Genomic DNA, 9,526 nt, shown 5'->3' with positions numbered 1-9,526 from the left:
ATTAGTTGGTTGCTGCCAGTTGGAAACCGCTTCGACTTTTTCAGGGTCGACTGCTACTCCTTCTGCGGTTAGAATATGACCAAGGAAAGCCACTTTCTCTAGCCAAAATTCACATTTGCTGAATTTGGCATAGAGTCTATGCGCTCTCAACTTTTTCAGAACTACCCGCAGATGTTGCTCGTGTTCCTGGACACTATTGGAGTAAATCAGTATGTTGTCAATAAAGACTACGACAAACTTATCTAACTCATCCATAAACACCTTGTTCATGAGATTCATGAAATAAGCAGGTGCATTCGTGAGTCCAAAAGACATCACGATAAACTCAAACTGCCCATAACGGGGGACAAAAGCTGTCTTTGGGATGTCACTTTCCTTAATCTTGAGCTAGTGATATCCTGATCTCAGATCAATCTTGGAGAAATACTTGGCTCCTTTTAGCTGATCAAAAAGATCATCAATCCTGGGGAGAGGATACTTATTTTGATGGCATTCCCGGAAGTTCGTCGGGGAGAACATCAAGGTATTCATTTATAACGGGAACTCCTTCTAAGGATCTCACTTCCATACTGAAAACCATTGGGTCTAGTCCACTTCCCCGAGTATGGCAGGTCACTTGCATCCCATCTGAGTTGGTTAGGTGTACTACCTTGTCAGCACAACCTATAAGACCATTGTGCAGGCTTAACCAGTCCATTCCAAGGATCACATCTATTCCTTTAGACTTAAGTACTACCAGATCGGCTAGAAATTCTACCCCACTTAAATTGATCCTTACCCGGGAGCGACCTAGTTGACACTTGATGTCACCTCCAGGCGTCCGGGTTAATAGGGGAGTTTTTAGTAGTAAGGTAGATATTTTATGCTTATCCACAAAGCTTGACGATATGAATGAGTGTGATGCTCCAGAATCAAATAATAATGTTGCTAGAGTTGAGCTGACTAGGAACTCACCAAGTACCACTCCTTGCGCACCCTGAGCCTCCTGCGCGTAGATGTGGTTGACGCGGGCTCGTCCGTAAGACTGCTGGTTGTTGCTGTTGCCCTTGTTGTTGCTGCCGATGGGAACACGGTTGGCTCTGGATACAGGTGGCCTAGGCCCATTCACCGAGTTGGAGAAGGCCGATGCTGCAGGCTTGTTTTTGGCATTTGGGCAATTGGCAATGTAATGCCCTATCTCATGGCAGTTGAAACAGGCCCTACCATTGTTGTTGTTGGTGGTGACTTTGCTGGCTTTGCTCTGCGGGGCCTTCATGGTGTTCTGGCTCCTGAACTGTGTGTTAGGGGCCTGGGGGCCTGTCACTTGGGACTGGGTCCTATACTGTATTGGGGTCTGAGATCTTGGTGCAGTATAGCTGAAGCTCCTTGGTTTCAGGAAGCGGTCCTGCTGGCGGGCCTTACTTTCCAGGAACTTGCGCTTGTTATCCTTTCTTTCTTCCGCTTTGGCCCTTTTTGTGAGGATGGACATGTTCATCAGAGTATTAAAGTCCGGGTATATCTGAGGGGTAAGCAAGGCCCGAAGTTCTGGGTTCAATCCCTTCTTGAACATGTCTTGCTTCTTCTCATCCTTGTCCACTTCCTCTGGTGTATAGTGGGCAAGCTCTATGAACTGGTAGGTGTATTCCTCCACTGACTTGTTTTCTTGGTGTAGTTTGCGGAACTCATCCGTAAGGCTGGACATATTACCCGAAACCCGAACCTCGAACCCGAAAAACCAGAGCCTGAACCCGAAAAATCCGAGCCCGAAAAACCCGATCACTATTTCGGGTAGCAAGTCCCGATGCCCGAAATTATTACGGGTAATTCGGGTTTAGAAGCCCGGTACCCGAACTTCAAAAAAAAAACCCGAATTCCAGGCAGGCCCAATAGTGCAGCACAGCAGCCGAACTATTTCCAACCCAGCCCACCGCCCAAGTAACCCTAGCACCCCACGCAGCATCAGTTGCAGACTCGCAGCCCCAGTTAGGCAGGGAGCCAGCCGCAACTCCCGTCCTCCCGTGAGTCCGTGACGGCGCATCTGGGACGGCAAAGCCAGCGCCCACCGGCCACCGACGGAGCAAGTGTGCGACGGCCGACGGCGTTGCTGTGCGTACTCCCAGCCTCCTCGTCAAGCTGCAGGCCAGGAGCGCTCATCTTCCCCATCACCATCAGCATCGATCCGGTGCCCAATGTCTGTGCGCAGCAGCGCATCGCCATTGGTGGCCTTCCAGGGAACCAGGGAAGCTAGCTTCTTCCTCCTATTCATTCTTGGCGTGGCATGGATTGATGATTAGCTTGTTTTTTATTCCAATTATTGATGTTGTGGTGTCAATCGGAGATCTGCCATTCTTTTGTCAGTATTGTCAAGTATTGAGATGTGTTGGATGACAAAAAATTTTATGCATTCAAATATGTTCAAGCTTTCTTGCTGTATTTCTTCTTGCTAATATAGTTCTTCCCCTATTCTTATGCAACATGTGTTCTCTTCTTACTGTTATCTCGGGTAAATCGGGTTTACCCGAACCCGAACCCGAAATGTCGGGTACCCGAACCGTCGGGTTTTATTTTTCTTTTATGTTTTTCGGGTTTTAATTTCTAAAACCTGAATTTTGAAATACCCGAAGAACCCGACCCGAAATTTTCGGGTTACCCGAACGCCCACTCATACTCATCCGCCTTGCGCTTCATGGTGACCGCGGGGATATGATAGCGGCGGAACTCCTTCACAAATTCATTCCAAGTGATGGTGGAGGCATCTTTGGCAGCGGCACAGTAATTCTCCCACCAAGCTAAGGCAGTTCTGGTGAGTTTATGGGCTGCCAGAAGAACCTTGTCTCGAACTCTCAATCTTGGCATTCGAACGGTTCGAGCTTACTCTGGATCACACGCAGCCAGTCATCTGCCTCCAAGGGGTTGCTGGATCCGGCAAAAGTTGGTGGCTTGGTTCTCAGGAAAGCTGTCAGCTTGTCATTCATGGTCTGCTCTCTTGGCCGCTTATTGACGAGGGCATTAGCCAGGGTTTCCAGTATGAGGGTCTGATTGTGTATTATCTGTGCCAGATCCCCGATAGGTGGTGGTGGTGGCAGTGGCACTTCTCCTTGGCTCCCTTTTCCTTGCTGGTCTACCTCCTGCTCCTCCTGATTTGGGTCTCGTCCGTGCTCATCTTGCGGTCCTCCTGCGCCAGGGGCTACAGGGGTCCGACTGTGGGAGGCTTTTGAACCGCGTCGGGAAGACATCTGTAGATTGGGTAGAGTCTTTATGAGACTGGGATTAGGATTAAGTGATGTTTAAATTATTTAGTTCATATTTTTGAAAAGGGCAGAATCCACCTTCTGCCGAAAAGCATACAGACTAACAACAAGCACACAGACTAGCAACACAACAAGCACAAACAATTTCATTACTGCAAGGGGGGTACAACATTGGCGCAAGGCCGAAATGCGTACTACACGACCGGGTACAAAGGTTACCAGTACGGGTACAACTTAAGCCCTATGGCTGCAGGGCTTTTTCTAGGGTGGCTTCGGGGCATGCTACTCGCGGGGCGAGCCTTCTTCTGGGACGGAGTGTGCCTCCAGGGGAATGAGCAGTCCTTGCTCGCCGTCCTCTAGGTTTCTGTTTTCTCGGGGTTGCGCAACAGCTTCTCCCTCAATGGCGGAAGTAGGCCCTTCAGGGTTCTCGAGTGGGACTTGTGGGGTTCCCAAGAGTGGTCCCCATCCTATGACGGGCATCCAAAGTAGGACATGGTTTTCCCCAATTACCGAGAATGGCGTTCCACTTCTTGTCCATTCTTGCATACGTCAGTCCGGGCCTGCCTGAGGCTCTCCTGGGCAACTGCTTCGCTACTGACCGCGGCTGCGGCTCTTGCCTCAGCTTGAGCCACCCGGATCTGATGCATCCTTACCACGAGCTCTGCTTGCTCGGCCCGGTGTGTCTGCTCCCTTAGGATGCTGGCTTGCTCGTCAAAGAGCTGATCCAAGGAGGCTAGGTAAGTAGCCACTTGATATAGGGGGTCTTCTTTATGGCGCCGCCGTTCCAGGCTCCTCATGCGAGCCTTCCAAACTGGGGTTCTGATGGCTGGGGGAAAGAACCTCATTGGTGTGGGGGCAAGGTGTCCTTCAAAAATCCGGCATAGATAACGGAGTACCTTCCTGACGACCAAGGGATAGGTGTCTGGGTACCTAAACCCTATGGCGGTCACTCGCCATGGCTGGATGTCGGGGTAGCGGTCACTTTTAGCGATGATCAGGATCACCCTGCAGCGGAGGGTACCATGGTGCTCGTACTCCCTGCTGTAGTACCTTGGGCATTCCGTAACGCCAAGGTTCTCTAGGGCATTGATCAAAAGGCTGGGGAAGCCAGGTGCAGCTTGGCAAATGCCTTGGGTCCATCCTTCCTCGGCCATTTGAAAATAAAGATACGGTGAACAAGCTTTGCATAAGTACTTGGGTACAAAAGGGAGTAGACGATTCTTATTTCATCACAAGGTTGGGTACATGGTTCATGGGTACATTATTAGGATTGCGGTTCTAGCCTAGACATACTATTCTCTACTCATGGGGATGCTTCCTCAACCCAGGTGCGGCGCTTCTTCGGTGGAAGACAGTGCTCTTCATCCTCGGTCTGAGTACCCTTATCCCAATGGGTTTCTTCGGGTTCTTCTTCTAACATCCCGGCTTCTGTCCTGGGCGCCTCATGGTTTTGCCATTGGGCTTGGTGAGCGGCTAGGGAGTTCTCGGCTCGTATGGCTCTTATCCGTTGTACTTCCATATCTTGGATTACCTTTTCTGCCCTGCTGATTTGGTGCTTTAGTTGTGCCGCCTGTTCTTTGTAGAGTTGGTCCAAGCCGGTGAGGTAGATGGATAGGTGGGAGACCGTATCTTCTAGTTCTTCTTCTCTCCTAAGTCCTCTCATTCGGGCAATCCATGAGCGTCCTCTCCCTCTAGTAGGCGGGAAAAATCCCATAGGAGTCCGCTGAAGATGATGCTTGTAAACCACATGCAGACGTCGCAGGGCTTTTCGGGCGGCCTTTCGGTAGGTGTCTGGGAAGCAAAAGCCAGTGGTGGAGATGAACCAGGGGTCCACGTCAGGATAGCGGGTGCTTTTTCCCACGAAGATCATCATGTCGCACCGAAGGGTGCTCCTGGAGTTGTACTCCCAGTAAACATACTCCGGTGGGTTCATGACTCCGACGCGTTGCAGCCTGAGTAGCAACAACTTAGGGATACCAGGCTCTGGGGGCAGATTCCGCCACTCCACTCGTCGTCAGCCATTTGTAACCAGGCAAAGGCCAAAGATAAGTGATGGGTGTAAAGATGGGCTAAGCATGGAAAGCTCTAGGGAAAAAGGCTTAGAAAAAGGTCCTCGGTCCTAAGGGTTACGTCCTACGGCCAACCTACAGCTCTGATACCACCTAAAGTGTCCCCACATAAGTAGAGACTAAATGTGATACAAATATCAGTCCCAGGAGGCTGATAACATATTTATTCAACATATGGTTCAGTCGCCGTACAAACCTCCGAGGAGGCGGACACTCGATGCAAACGATAATAAGTAGCAAAACAGCTATGGTGATACACCAAAGCACAACCCAGACAGTTTCTAGCTCGGGCTCAGAGTAATGCATTAGCAGAAGCATCTTGCAAAGGGCCGACACAACAGGCAAGGTTGGATGCGGACACAACCTCTACTCAACGTCTTCAACAGCGAAGTCCGGATCTTCTTCTGAAGAAAAACCACAAAATATATATCGGGTGAGTATAAAAGTACTCAACAAGTCTAACCCCATCCACGGAGGGGGATAACACAGATATGCACAGGATAATTCAAGGATAAGGCTGAGGTTCATTTGCAGTAAAGCTAGATTTTACACATGCAAGGGTTTATTTTTTAAAAGGGTTTTCTCAAAGCGTTTCTGTATTAACTGAGTAATAAGCGGGGTTGATCCTACACAAAAGATCTAAGTTTTAATGCTACCGGACTCCTCATCCGCAGTAGCTCACGGCATAACTGCCGGACACTCTTCACAAAACACTCACGCCAACCCAACCAATCCCAGAAAGAGTGCTAGTTGTGTGACCAAACTGTAACTCGCTCAATACTGTGAGCACGGCTATTCGAATAGGTTTTAAACTCTGCAGAGGTGTGCAACTTTACCCACAAGTGTGGTACCACAGCACGAACACCTTAGTGCCGGTGTAGATCCCAACAAAGCCATTACCCACCTTAGTTAGACCTGACTAGCCAACACGGACTCCATCAAGGGGCCATTGACCTATCACTGAGGTTTAGCCGGGGCATAAGTCACCACGACCTTATCCCTTCTCCTTGATCACCTGTTGCTCTCAGCTCTCCTGATGGCTATCTGACTAACTAGTGGGGTTTATGCTAAGCCGTTGCCACACACAACGGTCGAGTGGTTTGCACGATAGTTGAGTTAGGCAAGATGACACATCAACTCGGTCCTTAGTTGTCAAAGGATGGATATCTCCCAACCTTCTTGCTCTCCCATAATGGTACGAGCCTCCAACGTATGACAATCCACCCAGGGAATGCCATTCATCCATCCCATCTCAACATACTTTTTCATTAGTTTCCAAAAAATTCACATTTTCCTTTCCCACACACTCACTCGTTTTCCTTTTATAAAACAAGTTGTACCATGTTCATTGTGTTGTAATTGGAGCGCAAGATCCTAAGCATTTTAGCAGCGATTAGCATCCAAATAGAATAAATCATATTTAGACAATAATTTAGGTGGTCAAGGAACGGTTATAACAAATCAAGGGGTGGCTATCCAACCATGTTTTCAGCAGTAAAAGCATATGCAACTTATAAAACAGGTGTAACACCTCTGGGGGTTAGCACTGTTTTAAACATGCAATTAACATTTAATGACCAAGTTAATTAAATCAGGCTTTTCATATACGTATATGTATATGAGATTATGTGTAAGAGTACACGTGTAGTGACCTATAAATCACTGTAAATTTCAAATCAATCCATTTCTGCCTGTGAAATTGAGTAGGCACCTTTTCCTTGTCTTAATAAACAAATGACTAGTTGGAGTCTAGGGGAGAAAACAAAATTTTTCACATGAAATGATATGTCATTCGAATCACGGTTTTTGGAAATTCAAAATAATTTTTAAACCATAACTCGAATGAAATTTTGCCCAACACGAAAGTTGTAAATCTTTGAGTTTCCTACAACTTTGATGTTCACCGTTTTCGAGTTTCAATACAAAAATTTGAATCAAGTTGAGTCAAACCTCGGTTGACTCTCTCTCCTCTCTCTCTTTCTTCCTTCTCTCTCCCTCTGTTTCACTGCCATGACAGGCAGGGCAGCGCCACCTGAGCCCTGGGCAGGCAAGCTGCTGCTGCCGCCATCACCGAGTGCCTGCTGATGCCGCACGCTTGGCTGCTGCGCCCCGAAGGCCACGCCCCGACGGACGCTCGACGACAACCGCGCGCAGCCGAGCTCCCGCACGCACACCGTTGACAAAGGGGTGGAGCAGAGTAGCCTGCCGCCGCCGCTCGTCAACGCCGCCAACTCTCCTCGCTGCGCTTCCACTCATGGCTTCCTGCCGGGCACGCCAACTCGCCCCATCTTGTTGCCTCTGCGGCGCCCCGGCCCTCCTCGTTGCGCCCCTGAACCGGCCATTACTGCCGCTCGGCAACGCGACGTGCCCAACGCCGACGCCGCACGCGCCTGCCCCTGCCGCCCCCTGCCCGAGCGCCGCACACCTGCCCAAGCTCCTAGTGCCGCGCCCCGCACTCCCTCCCCTCTCCCTGGCCGCTATAAAAGCCAAGCCGAGCCCCTGCTCATGCACCCAGGGAGCCGCCGCCCCACCATTGCCGTCGCTGCCCGAGCTCCACCGTGGAGCCCTGCTTTCCGCCCTTCCTTGGTCCCAACAGAACCCCAGAACGGGTCCTCCTCGCCACGGTGAAGCTCTGCGGCCAGACCTCGCCCTCTCTCCCTCGCTGGAGCGGCACTGCCGCTATCCGCCACCGCCGCCTCCACTACTGCACGCCGGCGAGCCCCTTCCGGCCGCCCCCAGCCCCAATCGAGCCCACCTAGAGGTAGAGCGTGGCCTCCTCGTGCTGTTCCCCCTCTCCTCCCTCGCCGCCGCCGGCCAGACTCACCGGAATTCGGCCGGGCGCCGCCTCCTCTGTTCCTGGCTCCGGCCAGGGGCATATTTGCAAGCCCCCAAATCATTCCAGGGGCCTAGATGCAAGATTTCGTTATGTTTTTCTTTTGTTTTAAAAAACAGCAAATTTGTAAAATCGATATAAATTCGTAGAAAAATTAGAAAAATGCAAACTCAATTGATATGAGTTCCTTGTTACTAGATCTACAACTTTCATTACATGCACATTTTCATTTGCTCACTGGTTTTTGTTCTTGATTAAATACAAATTTATTAGTCCTTTATTTAGACAGATTGTTATATCCATGATCTGTAGGTGATTTTTGGACATATTGTTGTAGACTGCAATTTTAGGACTCTGTAAAAATTTGAGGTCCATTTGACACTCCTAGGTATAGGTTTTATTTAGGACTTGATGTATGCCTAGGATAAATATTTTTATTTATCCAAGTTTTTATGATACGATTCACGGGTTCAAACTTTTACAGTAACTTTAGTTTGGTTCCCAGATTCGACAGAAAAAGTTTGAGAATGTTTAGTTAAACCCAACTGGACCAAATGATTTTTGGTAGGGATAAATACATTAAATCAAGGAAAATAGTTCCTATGCCTGGAAAAACATGATAATTTGACCATAGGTCTATTATATTCACCTAATTACTCTGTAAAAATTTTATGCACAGTATCTCAGTATAATGGTCTGTATAAATTAATCTTGATCTATGCCACTATATATTGCTTTATTTTTCATGCCTTGTATGTTGCTCTTTTAGAGCTGAAAAATTTATAGTAGGTTCATCATCAGATCCTCAACACTTAGTTAAATTTTCGTTACTAGTACTTGCACAGTTTGACCTGTACAATTTATTTTTGTTTCTAGCAGTAGCTGCTTACTTTATTTTTCCATGGTTATTATGCTAAATGAAATTAGCTCAAAATTTCACAGTAGGAAAGTTACTCTGATATGTACCTTACATAAAAATTTCAGTACCATAAAGTATGTGTAACCCTAGTTATGGCTTTTTAATGTTGTTATAGTGTTAATTAAGGAAAATACCAGTTGTACGTGTCAAGAAAATGAAAAACAGCAACTCCTAGTCCTTTTATGAATAAAATCATGTTAGATAGTACTCTATAAATGATTGCTCAATAAATAGAAAATATTCTCTAACTTAACTTGAGTTGTGTTGGATTACAACTCTATTGTGAATTAAATTAAGTTTGTTGCCATCACCACAACTCATGCATGTGCATTTCATATAGATTTGACTACTCTCGCTGACGGTACATACGAGCTGGTGCCGGAGTCCGAGAGTGAGCAGAGTGAAGCTCAAGTTAATCTAACTGAAATTACTGAAGACTTGAACCAAAGTTCAGAAGAGCCCAAGGCTAGCTCCG

Source organism: Panicum virgatum, chromosome 9K (assembly GCF_016808335.1).
Source record: "Panicum virgatum strain AP13 chromosome 9K, P.virgatum_v5, whole genome shotgun sequence".
Lineage (NCBI taxonomy): Eukaryota > Viridiplantae > Streptophyta > Magnoliopsida > Poales > Poaceae > Panicum > Panicum virgatum.
This window is presented reverse-complemented; position numbering follows the sequence as displayed.